At 43.9% G+C, this 20,478-nt stretch overlaps 1 pseudogene across 1 annotated transcript; it reads left to right on the plus strand.

The window, feature by feature from the left end:
• Positions 1-852: 852 nt before the first annotated feature.
• Positions 853-20,034, plus strand: LOC308228370 (ankyrin repeat and MYND domain-containing protein 1-like; annotated as a pseudogene). Its single transcript has 11 exons — positions 853-1,073; positions 1,711-1,720; positions 2,091-2,237; positions 4,360-4,789; positions 6,610-6,826; positions 7,622-7,786; positions 9,467-9,504; positions 10,983-11,154; positions 16,577-16,708; positions 17,548-17,661; positions 19,872-20,034. The product of its transcript is annotated as an ankyrin repeat and MYND domain-containing protein 1-like (transcript).
• The last annotated feature ends 444 nt before the right edge of the window (positions 20,035-20,478 follow it).

Consider the following 20,478-nt stretch of genomic DNA (forward strand, 5'->3'; position numbering starts at 1 on the left):
ACTTATCAGTTAGTTTAGAGACAGAAGCTCCCAAACATCTGCTAGCTTGGGATACTCCCTGTCTGCCCCTCCTGCAATAAATGTTGCAGGAAGGTCACGCTGTTCTAAATCTTTGCCAGCTATCAGAAGAATTACAGATACGGCTGGGTTCAGCTAGTTCTGTGATTACTGGGGCATCCAAGTGTGCCAAAGGTGAAGAGTACAGCATGATGAAGACTGCTTACTTCATTTTGAAGACCCCTCCTCACATGAGGAAGACTGCTTACTTCATCCTCAAGACCCCTGCCCACAATCACCGCAGAGCAGCACACAGATGCCAAGAGGAGGAGACTTATGATAATAAGGTCCTGGAGCTAGATATAATATTCCCTGCCTATACGCGGGAATTATGACTATGTATATGGGTAATGCAATAGTGAAAGTATATAAACCTGTAACAAATGCTCATCAGCGCGCCTCTGGCTACGGTCGTGCACCCAGCGCTGTTGCTTTTGCTTTACTGACTCTGTCCCTCAATAAAACCCTGTTATCTCGTTTAGAGGAGTGAGCTCGTATTTCACAGCAAGGTTGAGCAAGGCGGCCAGGAGAGCTGCGAGAGTCTGCAGAAGAGACGACGAGCGCTGGCAGAAAGAGCAGGCCAAAGGGCTGGAGTGAGCAGGGCCGGGCTCACGGTCAGGCCTGCTGTCCTATACGGTGCTGCCGCGGGGGGGCGGCGCAGGGTGGCTACGCGGGCCTCCCTCTAGGCCCCAGCGCCGGGCGAGGCCGCCGGGGTGTCCACGGCAAGGCGCCGGCCGTGATCTGGGGCCTCGCACCCCACCAGGCGGAGTCGGCAGTGTTGTCGGGGGCGCGGCCATGGCCGTCGATGTGGGGCGAGTTTTCGCTCTGCTGGCGGCCAAGGGCACGGAAGAGGCGAGGGCGGCTAGCTGTGGCCACAGCTCCAGGCAGGGCCTGCCCCGCGGGCCGGGGACCGGCAACGTGCGGGGTGCTGATGCTGGGCTGCGGGGAGAGACCGCCGGAGGCCCCCCGCTCTGCCACCCGGGTACGAGCGTTCCGCGGGCCCCGGACGGCTGTCGGTGATGCGCCGTGGCCACGTGTCCCCCAGCGTGTGTTCGCTGGGAGCCCTGCCCGTCCGTGGGCAGGGGAGGGGCGGTCTGGAGGCCGTTATTATCACCATAATGTTCTTTTGTTTTAAGCCAGGGGCAGTCGCTCCTTTTATGCCACAAAGTGCCAAGACTGTGGCAGGGCTGCATACTTTATGATTATTTTTAATGCAACAGAAGAAGTGAAGAATTGAGATTGTTATTTAAGTGGTTTTTGCTTTTAATTAACAATTTTTGATTGATTTATATAAAATATCTTCCAAATGCTTGGTTTTGCTTCAAAGTGGTGAATACCTTGAAGTGTTTGTGGCTGAAATCAATGACGATCAGATTTCAGTCATGTACAGTCAGATGAGCAGGTTGGTAGCTAAGGTTTTCTGCACAGAAGAGAGGGGGTTATGGACAACTTTTTTACTGCGCATCAGCCACTTTCATACAGCCCAGCACTTTGTTTGCCTATGGTACAAAATTTCATCAGTGCGTTCTCCGGAAGGGTTAAAGTGGCAGTTTTGAAGCACTTTTAAAGCAAGTGGTGTGTAAAGTTTTAATAATCCAGTCACTTCACATGCATCTGGCAGTTGAAGACTTTTACCTTTTGTTTTGAATGCAGAATGCTGAAGGTATATTGGCATACCGGTCTTTAGGACAGCTGTTGAATGGTTGAATAGATGTTGGTTTCTCCTCTGTCGTTTAGCAATGAGAATATGAGCACTGAGATACATCTACTGAAGTAGTATGGACTACTGATTGCTATGTGATGGAAGAGCTTCTAGAGAAATTGGTAAAATCTTGGCTGGGCTTTGAAGCCCACAACTAAAGTGACATTGAGACTGTGCCCAGTCTTAACTGTGTAACAGATTCATCCTCTTCATGTGTCAGTTGCCTGCATCTTGTTAGTCCTGCTCTGTTGCAGTAAGAATGCAATTTCACTTATTTTTGTCCTATCAGTTGTATCATTCTTCTTGTCTTGTCCTCTTTTGTGGATTACAGAGATATGTGGGAAAGTTGTACATAGACTACCGCCACAGAAATGGGGTTAACTACAGGCCTGATGGTTCCAAATTCACAGGAGCTGTTTATCTTGGCCGTGTAGAAGCCTATGGGATGCTGGAATGGAAGGATGTCAGAAAATTTCAGGGAACTGGGAAATTGCTGTGCTAATACTGCAATTCCTGTGCCTTTCAAAGTCAGAAGTGGTTTGGTTTGGTGTTTTTTGGTTGTTTTTCTTCTTTTTCCGAGTAGCTCCCTTAGTATTTTAGTTCTTTAGAGCAAAATTGTCATGCTTTGATCTCCCATGAGTTAGGATGCTATTTCAACAGTTTAGCTTCTGTACTCAACTTTCCCATGGGGAAATATTGAAGGAGATGATAATAGAATCATTTGAGCTGGAAAAGACCCTTAAGATCATCAAGTCCAACCATTAACCCAGCACTGCCAAGTCCACCACTAAACCATATCCGTAAGTGCCACATCTACATGTCTTTTTAAATACCTCCAGGATGGTGACTCCACCACTTCCCTGGGCAGCCTGTTCCAAGACCTGACCGCCCTTTCAGGGAAGAAATGTTTCCTAATATCCGGACTAAACCTCCTGTGGTGCAACTTGAGGCCATTTTCTCTTTCTACTTGGGAAAAGACACCAACCCCCACCTCACTACAGCCTTCTTTCAGGTGGTTGTAGAGAGTGGTAAGGTCTCCCCTGAGCCTCCTTTTCTCCAGGCTAAACACCCCCAGTTCCTCATCACTCTTGTGCTCCAGGCCTTTCACCAGCTCCACTGCCATTCTCTGGACCAGCTCCAGCACTTCAATGCCTTTTTTGTAGTGAGAGGCCTGAAACTGAACACAGTATTTGAGGTGCAGCCTCACCAGTGCTGCCTGGAAAAGTTTCTTGTTCACGTATCTGATGTATGTAATTTGGGTGTTTATTCTCCTTCGTTGATGAAGAGCTTATTTGTTAGACAGTACTCTCAAAAGGCATATTAGGATGAATTAGAAACTGGAAAAGCACTGCATTTTAGGAAACTGTGAAGATAGCACTCTGAAGTTTCCAGGTAGCTAGTTGGCTGGTTTGCATCATTTTCAGCCCTGATGTTGCTAGTAGAAGCTGGAAATCTTGTTTTCTAAGAGCTTGCAGTCCTTCTTTATTTTCCTAAAAGGTATATCTGACCAGTCCCAAGTGTAGGGGAACAGTGCCCACCTGTTCCTGCTGATCCCTGGGTATCTCTGCAAGTCCTCAAATAATCTAAAACATAGAGAGAAACAACATAACAGTGTTTGCATTTAGAGGGCCAATCAACACTGAGGAGACATCAACAAGAACACAGCATTCTTGCTCAGTGTTGATAATGTGGCGTTAATTACAGATTTAGGAGAGCTTTAGTTTGAGTATATGATGTAAAATCTAAAGCTCGGGGAAAAACAGAGAAACTTGAGATCATAACCATACTCAGAATTTTATTCTTGCCAGTATATTCTGCCAGTGATAGTGCTTTTGTCCTACTCATTTATCTGTGTAGCTAAACAGTTCAGTGTGAAGTTGCTGATTTTTGCTCCAAATGGCTGTTTTGAGGTTGTGATAGCTTAGTGTGAACCTGTCTTGAACCATCTGTGTGGTCCAGATACGCATGAGTCTGCTTGAATTTGATGATGTTTATGCCTTACCTACCACAGTGTCCTATCAAACTAGGATACCTTTTGTAGGAAGACTGCAACTCCTGTCCTGTAGTGCACTATTTGCTGCTGAGACTCTTCCGTTGGCATGTCGTGTCATGCTTGCAAGACTATAGATACCCTAAATTTAGTTACATTGTAAGAAAAGAAACGTGCCATTTCCAGAATCTGTGTCTGCGCCAGATGTGTTTCAGAAATGTTTGTTTTGAGAAGGTAGTAAAATCTAACCAAAAACCTGTCCTGGACCAAAAGGCTGCAATCTAAAATTGATCACAGAATAAAATTAAAATAAAATCTTGCCTAGGCCTTAAAAGCATCAGGAATTGTAATCTAAACATTACATCCTACTGTAGTTAAATTTAGGGCCTTCCACTGTTCGTGTGCTGGAAGATTTGTGTTTGCTGTTAATAGACCAAAGTGAACATGAAGGCTTTGCTGTTCAGATTGGCTTTGGCAGTTATTGCGCTGTCAATAGTAAGTGGACCAGTAAGGCCAAAAGCAGCCAGATTGGTTTAAATACAATCCAGACTTTAACTGTACAAATTGTTTGCTCTCTGACTGATACTCGTGAGTTTACTTGTTTCTTAAGGGGCTGTACAAATCTGATGAGCGATTTGGACCAGGGGTTGAGAGCTATCCAGATGGCTGTCAGGATGTTGGCTTGTGGCTCAGAGATCATCTAATTAAGCTATGTACTGAAGTACCTGGTTATTTTCCTGTCTTGGATTATCCAGCGCACTACAGGTACACTGATGACAGATCTCAGAAGGGGTATATTTCACTTGAGGAAGACCCATTTCTCCGTAACTATAAGCATCTCCCTTTTGATGATAAGGATATTTTACCTGAAGGAGTCTTTGCATATTCTCGTAACATGGATCGTCTTACTCTGACTCACTCCTTCCTGGAGAGTGTGATGCTCTGTATTTTCAGAAGAAGCTGCCTGAGGAGGACCCTTGGCCTGTTGCAAATGTAACCTCCCTGCTGGTTCGAAGGTAGATGCACGTGCATAAGCAGAGGTAACTGCTGATGATTTGTTTATTATGTGTGGATTTTTAACAATTACTACCCATGGGTGTTTGTTGTTTTCAAATTTACGTTGCAGGATAAAAGCTGCACTCGAGATTGGGTTTTGTGGCCTTGAGATTACAAGTTGCCAATAAGGGTTGTTTTTTTTAAAAAAAGGAAGCAAATAACATATTCATCTCTCAATTTATAGATTTTATTCCTTTAAGTTAAACATTGGGTTTATCCTGGTCACACCTAGAAAAATAATCCCATTACTCATTAACAAGTCAGGGTTTCTGGAAGTCCAGTTTTGAAAAGAATTGGGAGTCAAGGGCTGTAGAGACCTGTTCAGACCTTCGCTGTCCTGAGAGTGTAGTCTTGCATAGAAATAAAAATATGGGAAAGCATAGCGCCAGGTTTTCAAAAGTACTGAAAATATGGTTATTGATAACTCTTTGTGGTTGTCTTGACTCTTGTTCTTCTTCAAGGCTATTCAAAATACGCTGTAACAAAAAAGTCAACAGCTAGTAGAACTGCCAACTGCACATCAGTTTTTATGTAGCTTGGTACTTGTATGTGCAGATGCTTTTTGAGCCCACGGAGGATTTCCTTGTTTGCTTTTCTGATAGGAACACAAGCTACCTACGTATATTTTATAGTCATAGTTAAAGCAGGTGATGAAAATTAGATCATAAACAAATGTCATGACTGTGCATGATAAATGGGGTCATAAAAACACATGGTAGTTAGATTTTGTTTTCTTACCCGTCCATCAAACATCTACTAAAATACTTTTAACTTGTCTAGATAAAATCCATATGCTACTGCCAGCACCCCATTAATATAAGCAAGCTCACACTATCTAAAATAGCTCTTAAAATGATAGCTGGCCTTATTTTCCCATCTTGCGGACCAGCATATTTTATTCTTGATGCATTTTCATCAAAAAGAACTGTCGTGGTTTAAGCCCAGGCCGTAAATCAGAACCACGAAGTCCACTTCCCCCCCCCCCCCCCCACCTTTCTTCCCTCTGCTTCTGGAGGGACGGGGAGGAGAATCAAAAGAATGCAGCTCCCACGGGTTGAGATAAGAACAGTTTAATAACTAAGGTATAACACAAATCACTACTGCTACCACTAATAGTAATAATGATAAAGGAAATAACAAGCAAGAGAATACAACCGCTCACCAACCAGTACCTCACCCCCACCCCGCCATGATCCAGCCCTTCCGGGAACTCTCCATTCTACATCCTTGGCATGACGTGCTGTGGTATGGAATACCTCTTTTGCTAGTTTGGGTCAGGTGTCCTGTCCCTGCTTCCTCCTGGCTTCTCCTCCTCCCTGGCGGAGCATGAGACTCACAAAGTCCTCGGTCAGAGTAAACATTCTGACCCACAACTGAAAACATCGGCTTTATCAGTATTATTCCCAGGTCGAAAGTCAAAACACAGCACTGCACCAGTAGAAAAAATGACTGCTACTGCTAAACCAGGACAGTATCCACCCCTTGTTCCATACCATTCACGTCATGCTCAGATCCCACACTTTCAATATACCCTCACTCTCATCTCAGTGCACTGTTATCTTAGTGCACAGACCAATCCCTATAAAGCTGCTGAGTCCATTCGGTCCATGATGTTGGGCTCCATCTGTTGTAACAGTCTTTCAGAGCAGGAGAGGCCCATTGCAAAGTCCACCCCTCGATCATGAGTCCATCTCTATGTTGCATCTCTGCCCTGATGGATGGGCTCATCAGGCTGCATTGCTGCAGTAGTGGTCCAAGAGTACCTAGCTGCTTAAATGTGCTGTGCTTTTCTCTCCTTTTCTAGGCGCTGTCAAGTGGAGTTCAATTCAGATGTCAACCTCATTCTCAGTGGAGCCCGCAATGCTTATGGGCCTTCAGGCCCCAGAGAACTTGCCTCGGAGCAGCTAATTAAGAAGGCAGCAAGAGGAGACTATGATGGGGTCTCTGCGATTCTGAGGAACGGGCTTGCTCATCCAGACATAGCTGACAAACATGGATACACAGCACTTGCTGCTGCGGCTGTAAGATTCTAAGCATGACTCTTTACCACATGATGAGAAAATTCCTGGCGTAGTAGGCTGGATTAATTTTTTTCTCTTGTTTCATTACATAGTATGAAGGAATGTTCAACAAGCAGGAAACCCAGAAAAGTGGTGTGGCATGAGTAGTGTCTGTAATGACTGGTATCATGCCAACCCCCATGGTAAACAAAGAACCTAAAAGAAGCCCTTCAGTAAATATTAGCAGTGATTTCAAATGTCAGGTTTGATTTCAGGTTGTGATTATGCAGTGGGCTAGATCTATGTTCTTGGATGTGATTGTGCCCGTATTATTTTTGATCCTATTTGCAATCAGATGCACACAGAGTTGTTTTGTTTTTGCTGAAAAGCAGTTGTGGCTGAAACTACGCATGTACAACTCCAGTTTCTGTAGGAGGGGGATGCAATCTCGCCCCCTGCCTTTTTCTTTGTTTTTCTGTCAGCTGCCTCAATACTCAGCATTCACTGTAAATGCCAAGCAGAAGCTAGATAATTTAGAACACTGTATTTCTCCTATAGCCGTCTCAGTCATTTCTAGTCTCTCTGTGCATGAAACCTCGATGAATTCCTGCAAAATCCATTAGTTGAAAATTAACCAAAAAAGTTATGTTCTGAACCCTGTAAGACATTGAGCTTCTGTTTTGAGGAAAATATCAATGTGAATTAGATAAACAGTGTAGAGCATCATTACCTCAAAATTGTGTTGTCAGTTCTTTCCATGTCCCAGGCAAGAAGTGTGTACTTATATATGCAAATATGGATGCTTCCCCTCTACAGGTGCATTCCCGTAATGCTCTTGTCAATCTTCTTCTTGATAGTGGAGCTGATGTGAGTAAGTGTAGTGATGAAGGATTTTCTGCTCTCTCCATGTGTTTTATTCTTGTTTATCCAGAAGAATCTTTTAAGGGTAATATTGCTGAGAGGAGCTTGCACAGTTACAAGGTTTGTTTACTTCTAATCTAAAATAACAGAATCATAATGTAGTATTTTGCCAACCTGCAAGCTTGCTTTTAAAATTTGCTGTATAAAAGCCTCAGAACTTTAATACATTTTGCATTCTGAAACTGCAGAATAATCTCTGCTCTCACTGCACTCACTTCCTAAGTCGAAGAACATGCTCCTATGCAGTTACAAGCTTACTCAGCAGTTGAAATAAGGCACTATATCAATAGCAGAATGCGAGGCTGTGCTGGCTAGGTGTTTAACACAGTGAAGATGCAGTGGGAGAGTTAATGGGAATTACAAAAATGTAAGTAGAACAGTAGGATGTAGGTGATTCTCCTGGTACTACGTAACCTTGCTGGCATCATGGAGGTGGCTACTACGAAGAGATTGTTCTGTCAGAAGTCTGGTGATGCTTGGGGAGTACTCAAAAAGGAAGAGTCGTATCCCTAACCTTTCTTCTGCCACAAAATGAAACACCTGCTCTTACTTCCTGTGTAGGAACAGGATATGAATTTTGTAAGGGTACAAACCTGGGAATGGGAAAGCAATGAAAGCAAGGAGGCTGGGACTCACCAGCCAGGATGAGAAAACAGCTGAAAAAGGGGTCTGGGCAGGAACTGTGTGGTCTTAGAAGTGCTTCCGCGTAGCCTAGAAATGGAGGGGTGCCTCTGGAACTTTCACATGAGGTTAGACAGATTAGGCTTGTGCTTTGAGGAAACTTGTTGGAAATTAAGTACCAAATAATCCTTGGTTGCTCTGAAGTCACTGTTCCAGTTCCAAGAGTACGATCATGTGGTCGTGCGAAACACTGCTAAAGTTGCAAGGCAACTATATGGGAAAGGGAGAAGGGGAGTGAGAGAGAACTGCTGCTGAAAACCACACAGAAAATCAGTGTAGAGCTATTACCTCTCATAGTACTATAAGGTAATTAGGAGTAGAGAGGGGATCTTTCTATGTTGGTCGTTGTCTGTAGCAGTCTGTGAGATCTGGCGAGTAGACATACACTGCTTTCACTTTTCCTCTGAGTTGAACTTGCATCCAGATTTGGAAAAATTAGCCTTGTAGATCCTAGTATCAGATTCTCATGCAAGCTAATGCAGGTTGAAAATCTGTGTGTGTCTCGTTTTATTTCAGCAATTCTTTTTCTCTTAAGTTAGGTGATGTATACTGGAAGAAAGATTCAACTGTTCTGAACACGCTTTAGACACCATGGAATCATAGTAAAGTGAGGGTCGGAAACGACCTTAAGATCATCCAGTTCCAACCCCTCTGCCATGGGCAACCCCTCTAGACCATGTTGCCCAAGGCTCTGTCCAACCTGGCGTTGAACACTGCCAGGGACGGAGCATTTACCCACTTCTTTTTTGGGCAACCTGTTCCAGTGCCTCACCACCCTCACAGTAAAGAACTTCTTCCTTATATCTAACCTGAACTTGCCCTGAAATTGAACAAGAGAAATATTCTGTTATTTTAAGAAATTAAAACAAATGAACAAGCAAAAACTTAGTTACAATTTACTTCTAAATTATATCCCTAACAGCAGTTAACAAAATTCCAGTATCATTATATGCTGTATTGCGTTAAAGCTGTGATTAACAGGCGTGTTAATATACTGAGTCATGCACTGGAAGAAGATTTGTTTCATTTTAGTAACACTTCTTTTTTCTTTTTTTTCAGTCTTTAAGTGGACTGAAAAATCAGAATCCTCAGAAACTGTGAGTGATGCTGAAGGCATAGTGTGAGAGTAAGTCTCATGCGCTAGAAATGGGAGACCAACTCTCATAAATGGTTTTGCAAAAAGAAGGTAACATTATTTCACATATTTCACATAAATGTGCATCCGTTGCAAGGAAAGATATTTTTTGATTGTTTAACTGGGCAAACCTTGTTTACGAGTAGAAACCACTAACGGTTTATACGCTCTAATGTGGCTCACGGCAGCACTGAGAAAGACTATAGTTGAAAAGTGCAGTTCAAGCAAAGGACATCATGCTTGAACAAGACAAGATTTCTTGTTAGAAGATTGTGAAAAGCTTCTAAATATGCCAAGGAGAGTTGCAGTGTAGTGCAGACCTGAGGAAGGAGAATATCTTTGTTACTTGAAGTCTTGACTACATAGGAACTTGCTTGTTGTTTTCTGCAAGTGTCTGTTCACCAGTGTCAGCTGAAACATAGTCCAACTGTTTTGCATTTGTGGATCTTTGAAAGGGACACATTTTGCTTTTTGCTTTGCTTACAGAGCAGTCACCAAAGATGTCCAAATTTTTGTGTGGGTTTTATGGCAGTGTAGGTCGTTTTGACATCTCAGACCCCTCAGACTGAAAGTTCGTGGTTGGCCTTCTGACCTCCATCCCTTATTTGTGCCACATTTTACTTTTGTGGCACAGAAGTAAAACATGCTCCCACCTCCCATGATTCTTGTTGTCTGAAATACTGTGCCTACTGCATATTGTTCATTGGAATATCGAGATCTGCTGAATGTAGGGCTTGTGGGTAAAGCTGAGTTATTACAATGCCTGCAAAGATGAGTATACCGTGAGAACACTTTGTGATGGAATTTCTGGGTGATATCCAAGTATCCAAGTGCTGTTTGCTTCATTTTGTAGGGGTGTCAGATTCTTTTGTGTGTGTGGATAGTTTGCCTCCATAGAGATGCAGATGGCACCTGGAATATACTGTCCTAATCTAGCATAGCACCGGTTCCAGCTTTTGTTTAAGAGAAACACTGGACCTTTGTTTTGTTGGGATGGATGGGTGAATGAAGTTTACTTGAGGAAAGAAACTTCCAAGCAGTCTTTGATGGCAGGAAGGAGGACTCTGTTTCTTTCATTAAACAATATGAAGACTAAATGTTTTACAAGTCACATGTGAGACTGGTAAAGACGCAGATAACCTTGCCTAGCTTTTTACCTGTCCCTATGCTGCAGCTTTTCATGACTGCAGAGACTGCTCTTTGCATGCCACTGCTTTAGTTTAGAGGGCTGAGATACACTGACTGTACTGTCTCCTCTTCAGGTCATAATGTTGTTGCCTGACTGGTGTATGACAGTTGTGATGTGACCCTAAAGACTGCCATGTCTTCCCTCTGCTAAGTGACAGTTGTAATGTCTATTACCTGCAAGCCATTTTAGTCCACTAGCTTTTCTTGGAAGGTGCTAATATGTTATTCTGGTATTTTCTATGTCAATTCTAGACGACAGAAGAGATGGGAAGCAATCCAGCTACTGCTTCGTCGAGGTGCAGATCCCAACGCATCCTGGGCCCCACCACACCTTCTGTTCTTTGCTGATAAAGCTGCAGATGCAGAAGCAGTGGAACTCCACTTAAAAAGGGGAGCCAGGTCTGATGTGCGGCTTCCATCGAAGGTTTTACTGAATGATATTTCATAATATGGGATTCAAGGTGTGTACTGCAGCTTCAGTGCCCTACTGTAAAATATCTTGCATGTCAGAATCAGCTTTAGAATGGCCAGAAAGCTGTTTAAAGCGATTATCCTGTTCAAAGATTTATTTTTCTGTTTTTTAGTAGAAAGAACTCAAAGCTCCTTACTCTCCAAGTTTCTCTTTCTTACTATGTTTTCTGATTGCCAAGCTTGTGAGTGGTTGAGGAATATTTGTGAAGCTGCTCCTGACGTTGGTTATAGCTGTTGTGATATTTAACAGGCCAAGTGTCTGGGGCCTTTAGTATTCCACACTCTTATAAGTCTGGGCTCTAGATTTCTGGTGGCTGTCTGTGAGGCGCAGCATATGGGAAGAGTAAGCTTGGATTATTCTTAAAATAATATTTATCACTATTTAAGTGCTGCTTCTGATAAACAGGAGTCTTAATGCTATATTTGTGTTTTCAGTTAGGGGGGTTAACTCCCCTCCACATAGCTGCCTCGATTCCTGGGGAGGAAGGGGTCCAGATAACTCAGTACCTCCTGCATTCTGCCCCAGATCTTAATGCAAGGGCAGAAGATGGAAATGAGCTATATGGTCCAGACAAGGTATGTTGCTTTTTGAGCTCATCTTTCAGCTATTGAAATTCAGATTGCAGAGGACCTGAGCAGGGAGTTGAGATTACTGCCTGCCTGATTTTGTAGTGAAAGCTTTGCATTTCCCTGAAAGAGCCTTAAAAAAAGAAAGAAAACCAAACCCCCAAAAAACTAGAGTCACTTGAGGTGTATTGTATTAGGTTGTAAATAAACACATGCTTCCGGTGCCCCAGAACACTCTGTCATGTCTTACATAAGACAGAGTCTAGAAGTTTCTTATGTGTAGTCCAGTACAAATCATAAAATCATCGAATCATAGAATAGTTACGGAAAGGACCTGAAGGTCATCTAGTTCCCACCCCCCTGCCATGAGCAGGGACACCTCACCCAAGGCTCTGTCCAGCCTGGGCCTGAACTCTGCCAGGGATGGAGCATTCACAACATCTTTGAGCAACCTGTTGCAGTGCCTCACCAACCTCACAGTAAAGAACTTCTTCCTTATATATAACCTAAACTTCCCCGATTTAAGTTTAAACCCATTCCCCCTTGTCCTGTTGCTACAGTCCCTAATGAAGAGTAACTCTCCAGCATCCCTGTAGGCCTCCTTCAGATACTGGAAGGCTGCTATGAAGTCTCCACGCAGCCTTCTCTTCTCCAGGCTGAACAGCCCCAACTTTTTCAGCCTATCTTCATATGGGAGGTGATCGAGTTCCCTCGTCATCCTTGTAGCCCGTCTCTGGACTTGCTCCAATAGCTCCATGTCCTTTTTATGTTGAGGACACCAGAGCTGCACACAATACTCCAAGGGAGGTCTCACGAGAGCAGAGGGGCAACATCACCTCCTTCGACCTGCTGGTCACACTTCTTTTGATGCAGGCCAGGATACGGTTGGCTTTCTGGGCTGCGAGTGCACACTGCAGCCGGCTCATGTTCACATCGACCAAGACCCCCAAGTCCTTCTCCGCAGGGCTGCTCTGAATCTCTTCTCTGCCCAACCTGTAGCCGTGCCTGGGATTGCCCCGCCCCAGGTGTACGACCTTGCACTTGGCATGGTTGGACTTCATGAGGTTGGCATTGGCCCACCTCACAGGCGTGTCGAGGTCCCTCTGGATGGCATCCCTTCCCTCCAGCGTATCAACCGAACTACACGACTTAGTGGTGCTGGCAAACTTGATGAGGGTGCATCAATCCCATTGTCCATGTCACCGACAAAGATGTTGAACAGGATTGGTCCCAGTACCGACAATCACAACTCTTTGCGTGCAGCCACCCAGCCAGTTCCTTATCCACTGAGTGGTCCATCCATCAAATTGATGTCTCTCCAATTTAGAGACAAGGATGTCATGTGGGACAGTGTTGAACGCTTTGCACAAGTCCAGATAGATGACTTCAGCTGCTTTGCCCCATCCATCAGTTCTGTAGCCCCATCATAGAAGGCCACAAAATTGGTCAGACATGATTTGCCCTTAGTGAAGCCATGCTGGCTGTCACCAACCGCCAACCATTTCTCATGTGCCTTAGCATGCTTTCCAGGAGAATGTGCTCCAAGATTTTGCCAGGCACAGAGGTGAGGCTGACTGGTCTGTAGATCCCTGGGTCATCCATTTTCCCCTTCTTAAAAATCAGAGGTTTTTTTTCCCTTTTTCCAGTCGTCGGGAACTTCACCTGACCGCCATGATTTTTCAAATATGATGGACAGTGGCTTAGCAACTTCATTTGCCAGCTCCTTCAGGACCCGCGGATGGATTTCATCAGGTCCCATGGGCTATGTGCACGTTCAGGTTCTTAAGATGGTCTTGAACCTGATCCTCTCCTACAGTGGGCCCAAGGTCTTCATTCTCACAGTCCCTGTGTCTGCCTTCCAAGACTTGGGCAGCGTGGTCAGAGCACTTGCTGATGAAGGCTGAGGCAAAGAAGTCATTGCGAACCACAGCCTTCTCCAAAGCCAGGGTAGCCAGTTCTCCTGATAGCTTCTGGAGAGGGCCGACATTATCCCTAGTCTGTCTTTTGTTTGCTCCATACCTATAGAAGCCCTTCCTGTTATCTTTCACCTCCCTTGCCAGATTTAATTCTAACTGGGCCTTAGCTTTCCTAACCTGGTCCCTAGCTTCCTGGGCAATGTCCCTGTATTCTGCACAGGCTGCCTGTCCTTGCTTCCACCTTTTATAAGCCTCTTTTTTCCCCTCTAAGTTTTCTCAGCAGTTCCTTATCCATCCATGGAGGTCTCCTGGCCTTCCTGCCACATTTCCTTCTAGTTGTTACACAACACTCCTGAGCTTGTAAGTCAGGATATAAGCATCCCTTCCCTCAACCTGGTTGATCCCTGAATATCAACCAGCAGTCTTGGCCCTCCTGCCCTTCAGGGCTTTATCCCACAGAACCTTACTAAGCAGGTTCCAGAAGAGGCCAAAGTCTGTTTTCTTGCAGTCCAGGGCAGTGAGCTTGCTGTGTGCCCTTCTTACTGTCCTGAGGATCTCAAACTCGACCATCTCGTGATTGCTACAGCCAAGGCTGCCCTGGAGCATCACTTTCCCAACCAGCCCCTCCTTGTTGGTGAGTACGAGGTAAAGCATGGCACCTCTCCTTGTTGGTTCCTCTATTACTTGCAAGAGGAAGTTGTCTTCCGCACAATGGAGGAACCTCCTGGACTGCTTGTGCCAGGCTGTACCGTCCCTCCAACAGATATCCCCCATGAGGACAAGGGCCTATGAGCACGAGGCTGCTCCTATCTGTCTGTAGAGCACTTCATCCAGAGAGTCCTCCTGATCAGCAGCTTGTACAAGATCTCCTTTGACTGTGACTCACAAGCTCTCTGTTGACTCATCACCTGTCCCCAGACAGAGATCCATACTCAAATGTCTGAAGATATATATGTCTGTTATGGGACTTGCTTGCTTCATCTCCATGGAGTTGTATTTTAGTACTTTGTCCTTAACTAGTAAACAGGAGAACTTAATACCTATTTATCAACAGTATTTAGTTACAGAATGCCCAGACACAGTCTAGGCAAAATTTACTTTTTCAAATATCACTTTTATATTGATCTGGTAACCCTTTATTCATAGAGCTTAAATGAATATGTGAATGAGCCCCACTCAAGGCAGGTCCTTTGTGCCTGAAAGCTTGCTGCTTCCCTCTCACGCCCAACTCTCTGTCATTTGGCCCAGTGAAAGTTATTAACATCTATCTCTCAAATTTGCTATCCCCAGACTTCTCCAGTCGTTTTACTAAACTTCCTAGTGAGTGGTGCGAAAGCCAGCAAGACATGAATGTAAAGAAAGTAGGAAAAGGGTGGCTATTGTTTTTGTGGGGCTGAGCAAGCCATGGTAAGAACACTCCAAAGGGAGGCAAGCCTAGCAGTTCCGAAAAGCTGAAAGGGGCAGGATTGAAGTGTGGTTTCTGCATCCCTGTTTATCTTCCTCCAATACAAAAGCACACCAATAATCCAGAGCTGCATTCTGTTGGAAACTCAGCCATGAGCAAATCTAGAGGAAACCATTTTCAGTATTTTTTATGAAACCAACATTCTACCTTTTGTTCTGTCACTACAAAATTTATACTTTACATAGGATAAGTAGTAGAACAAAGAAAATATTTGTAGTGTGTTGCTGTTCTTTAACTATATTCCGTTCACTGGAAGGGTATCAAATATCTATAAAAATAAATCTGAATGCAATATATACAGCTAGAGGAGCTAGAGTGTGTGCTATGAAAGGGCTGACAACTGCATACAACATGAAATAGATTCTGTATCAAGTCTTTGTTTCTCAACCTTTTTCCATATGCTGTCTTCATAATTTTAAAGTCAATTTTGGTATTCTTCTGGGCAAAAGTGTTTTCTTGCAACACAAAAATTTAGGTTTCATGATTTTTAATGAAATAGTCCCATATCCAACAATTTCTACTGGTTCCTTATGTCTGATAAAGTAATGATCTAATAGGCTGTAAGGGATCAACCTGTCTAATCCTTATCTTTGTAGTAAAGGTTTTGGTTTTTTTTTTTTTCCAAATACGTTATGACTCAGACCAGGTGATTTTTAAAGCTACCCTTTCACAGTATCACAGTATCACAGTATGCTAGAGATTGGAAGGGACCTCAAAAGATCATCTAGTGCAATCCCCCTGCCAGAGCAGGAACACCTAGGTAAGGTTACACAGGAATGTGTCCAGGCGGGTTTTGAATGTCTCCAGAGAAGGAGACTCCACAACCCCCCTGGGCAGCCTTTTCCAGTGTTCTGTCACCCTCACTGAGAAGTTTCTTCTCAAGTTTAAGTGAAACCTCTTGTGTTCCCATTTGTACCCATTACCCCTTGTCCTATCATTGTTTGCCACTGAGAAGAGCCTGGCTCCATCCTCGTGACACTCCCCCTTTATATATTTATATACACTAATAAGGTCACCCATCAGTCTCCTCTTCTCCAAACTATAGAGACCCAGCTCCCTCAGCCTTTCCTCATAAGGGAGATGCTCCACTCCCTTGATCATCTTAGCTGCCCTGCGCTGGACTCTCTCCAGCAGGTCCCTGTCCTTCTTGAACTGAGGGGCCCAGAACTGGACACAATATTCCAGATTCGATGGTGATGCTATGATTCATGCTAAAAGAAGTAAAAACTACTGTCTGGTGACTGAATTTTTGAGTGTTACTGAAGCTATGACAAATACAGGCCGATACTGCAAGTGTGCTGTGGTAAATACTGTAAAGCTTTAGGGCTTTGCCTGATCTGACCAGGGTCTGGGTTTCCTGCTGTAGAACTGTCAATAAAGGCTTCTCCAGTCACTAACGTGTCACATTTGCATGTGCACATTTGCAGGCAGTGATTGAACTCCTCAGACATGGGGCTGACCCAAATCTGCCATTGATTGGAGCAGTAAGAAGTGCCCTGTGTGCTGCTGTCAGTACGGCTTATGAGCAGCAGAGGACGGCAGCACAGAGGATTGCCTTGGTGAGATAACTTCTGGGTGTTTATTGGGTTTTTTTTCAAACCTCAGAAAACCAGAGGGTTCAGTCTCCTTTCTCTGTAATGGGTAATCTGATTTCTCCCCACTCTTCCTGTGTCTGTTCCTAATGCTGTTTATTTCTGTCCTGAGGAACAGGTGTTTTGTATGGAAATTCATTTTCATGTTCAAGTAAAGAGGATGATAACTTCCTTGTGTAGAAAAGGAAAAACTGCATTAAAGTCAGATGGGGTAGTTGTAGTGCCCACAGTCCTATCAAATCTGACTATAACCTTGTTTATGAACCCAACCAGCATCCACATGAAGAGAGCTGCGTTGTCTTTGATTGTTAATGCAAAATATTCAATACCACTGGTGATGAGTGAGCTTTCTCATTCATGATTAGGTCAATGGCAGCATTTGGCCTTGTGAAAACTGGAGTTTTTTCTCCTCATCCAAGGGAGCACAGGGCTGATCTTATTCAGAGTGGAGGTGAAAGGCTGCAGCTGATGGGTCTGGGAGAGGAGGGAATTTCCTCAGGTGGGTTCTGTTCTGAACCCTCCCTCACTAGTTGTCTGCGCTTCATGTGTTGCTGGAATATCGTGAGATATCCAGAAACAAATAGCTACTGCCTGCAAGAAGGTTTTACTTACAGAACATGTTTAGATTTGACAATTCATCATCAGCTCTAAAGGGGCAGAAGAAATGCATGGTTTGGTGCACAAAATGGTCTCACAAACAGAGGTTAAGCTCTGATGCTCAGCACTGTCTCTGTAGCTGTGGTATGAATGCAGTTTCTGGGAAGGTTTTCTTTTTGCTTGAATGTGTCATGATTTGCTGTCTTCAGGTTGATAAGCTGCTTGAAGCTGGTGCAGATATCCTTGCACCAGTTACTCTTCAGGAAGGACAGAGAAAAGCTGTGGGAACAGTTGTTGACTACGCCTATTATGAGTATTACCAGGTATAACTTCAGTTTCCATATCTGAAAGTCCTGTGCATTTGCATCCATTCAAATATATGGCCTGTTATGTCCTTATGAATTGACCAGGGCCTCCTTCAAAACCTTTTATGGAAATTTGATTTTCTCTTCTTTTTTTGGTGAGACTCAGTTCAGCACCAAATGAAACACTAATCAGTTAAGTTTCAATACCCTCTGATAGTTTTGCCTGTGAAGACAATCCTTGCTGTCCATCTTATCGTAAGATTCCATTCATAATCTGATTGAACAGGGTTACTCGTAGTCTTAAACTTGGGCATTAAAACCAAAAATAGTATGTGTTTCTGTGAGGCTACAACCAAATCAGGGGAAGTTATTATGGGTTATAAATCATGTTAATTTTTGATGTCTTGTAAGCCATGAGAGGACATTATTGGTCAAATTTAAAAATAATGGATTTCCTAACTAAAATACATATATTTAAATAAAAAATACATTAAAATATGTATTATGCATTATATGTTATAGATAAATAACTAAATATATATTTATTAAGTGAATTTACTAAAGGGATCTTTAATCATTTAGTAATGCCTTATAAAAAGAATCCCACTGTGAAGTATAATGAGAAACTTCTGCTGATGTGTTTTTTCTGTATATATTTGTTTAAAAAAACTACTTTAAAAAGGCCTGGGATTCTGTGACAGTTAAATTAAACCTCTTTTTTTTTTTTTATAGCATTCTTATTAACAAGAAAACTTACATGTTGAGCAGATTGCTTATGTCTGAAACATAAACAGCAGTTGTTCTGAAAAGAACGGTAGTAATGGTCACCTTGTTCACAGAGCAGCCTGCTTAGAGCTACTAAGGGTTTTTCATCCCACACCAATGTTCTACGTAGACATTACCTTGTGATCATAGCTGATTCTCAAACAGGAAAATAAATTAAGCAATTCATAGCTGTAATCACAGGTCAAATTTGATCACTGTACTCCATGTATCTTACTGTCTTGCTCTGGACGTTTTTTCTATGCTCTCCTTCCTGGCACTTGCTACAGGGAAGTAGCACGGGAAATTGAGGAGTGTAGTAGTGGGCAAACAGTGCCCCCCAGCTGTCTTTTAATTTTCAAGAAACTTCGTGGTGCTTCCAGACGTGCTGGGAGAAGAGCTCTGCAAGATGAGGGCAGCTTCCAAGTGCAAGGTCCTGCAGATGGGTCCATGCAACCCCTGGTATCAGTGCAGGCTGGGGGTGAAGCAGCGATTGAGAGCAACCCTGAAGAGAAGGACATGGGGGTACTGGTGGTTGAAAAGCTGGATGTGGCCCAGCAGTGTGCACTGGAGCCCAGAACCCCTCACCCTGTGTTGGGCTGCATCCCCAGAGCATGAGCAGCCAGTCAAGGGAGGGGATTCTCCCCCTCTGCTGCTCTCTGGGGAGACCCCCCCTGCAGTCCTGATCCAGCTCTGGGGCAACAGCACAAGAGGGACGTGGAGCTGTTGGAGCGAGTCTGGAGGAGGCCACGGAGATGCTGCGAGGGCTGGAGCAGCTCTGCTCTGGAGCCAGGCTGAGAGAGCTGGGCTGGTTCAGCCTGGAGAAGAGAAGGCTCCGGGGAGAACGTACTGCATCCTTTCAGTACTTAAAGAGTTTATAAGATGGAGACAAACCTTTTAGCAGGCTGGTTGCAATAGAACAAGGAGTAATAGTTCTAAACTTGAAAGAGAGTAGATTTGACTAGATGTAAGGAAGAAATTTTTTACAATGTGAGTGGTGAAACACTGAAATAGGTTTCACAGAGAAGATGTGAAAGATCTTCTCTGTGAAACCTATTCCAGTGGGAAGGGATGCCCCATCCCTGGAAACACCATCCCTGGCTTAGTGGTGCTCTGAGCAACCTGATCTTGTTGAAGATGTTCCTGCTTATTGCAGGGGGTTGGACTAAATGACCTTTAAAGGCCTGTTCCAACCCAAACTATTCTATTATTCTATGATTTTCTCTTGACGAAACATCTGGAAATTGTTTTAGTTAATTTCTTGAGCACTCACCAAACCGATAACTGGAACAACTAGGACATCTAACCTGGACATGTTCTGTGCTCCATAGCATGAACTGAGATCCAAGCCAGGATCCAGCAGGGACGATGCTGTGCTTTTAGAATTGGTTGGCTTTAACTCTGAAACACTAACTTGTGTGCTACTGTTCCCAGGTGTTAGTGAATTATCTCATGTTATGTTGCAGGATAGAATTGCTCACACACCATACCACATACTGCCAGCATTTGAGCAGGAAGCTTTTCAAACACGCCGATCACTGCTGGAACACTTTAGAGTGAAGCTCCGTGAGCGTGTCATCCTGAAAGAGAAAGAGTGGGATGAGGAAGAGCTGAGAAGATCCAAGAAATGTTAGTTCAAGTCTAAGATTAGTTCAAGATTAAAGGTAGCATCACCTGGTGTGAAGGGGAATTGATTATTATAGTTCTCATTATTGTCTGAAAAGGTAACTCCTAATAAAACCTGCTTATCCATGTTTGGTAAGGAGATGTAGGGGTTATGGAATCCTAGAATAGTTAGGGTTGGAAAGGACCTGAAGATCATCTAGTTCCAACCCCCCTGCCATGGGACACCTCACACTAAACCACGTCACCCAAGGCTCTGTCCAGCCTGGCCTTGAACACCGCCAGGGATGGAGCATTCACAACTTCCCTGGACAACCCATTCCAGTGCCTCACCACCCTTACAGTAAAGAACTTCTTCCTTGTATCCAATCTAAACTTCCCCTGTTTAAGTTTGAACCTGCCACCCCTTGTCCTGTCAGTACAGTCCCTAATGAAGAGTCCCTCCCCAAT

This window comes from Psittacula echo, assembly GCF_963264785.1.
Source record: "Psittacula echo genome assembly, chromosome: 18".
Taxonomy (NCBI): domain Eukaryota; kingdom Metazoa; phylum Chordata; class Aves; order Psittaciformes; family Psittacidae; genus Psittacula; species Psittacula echo.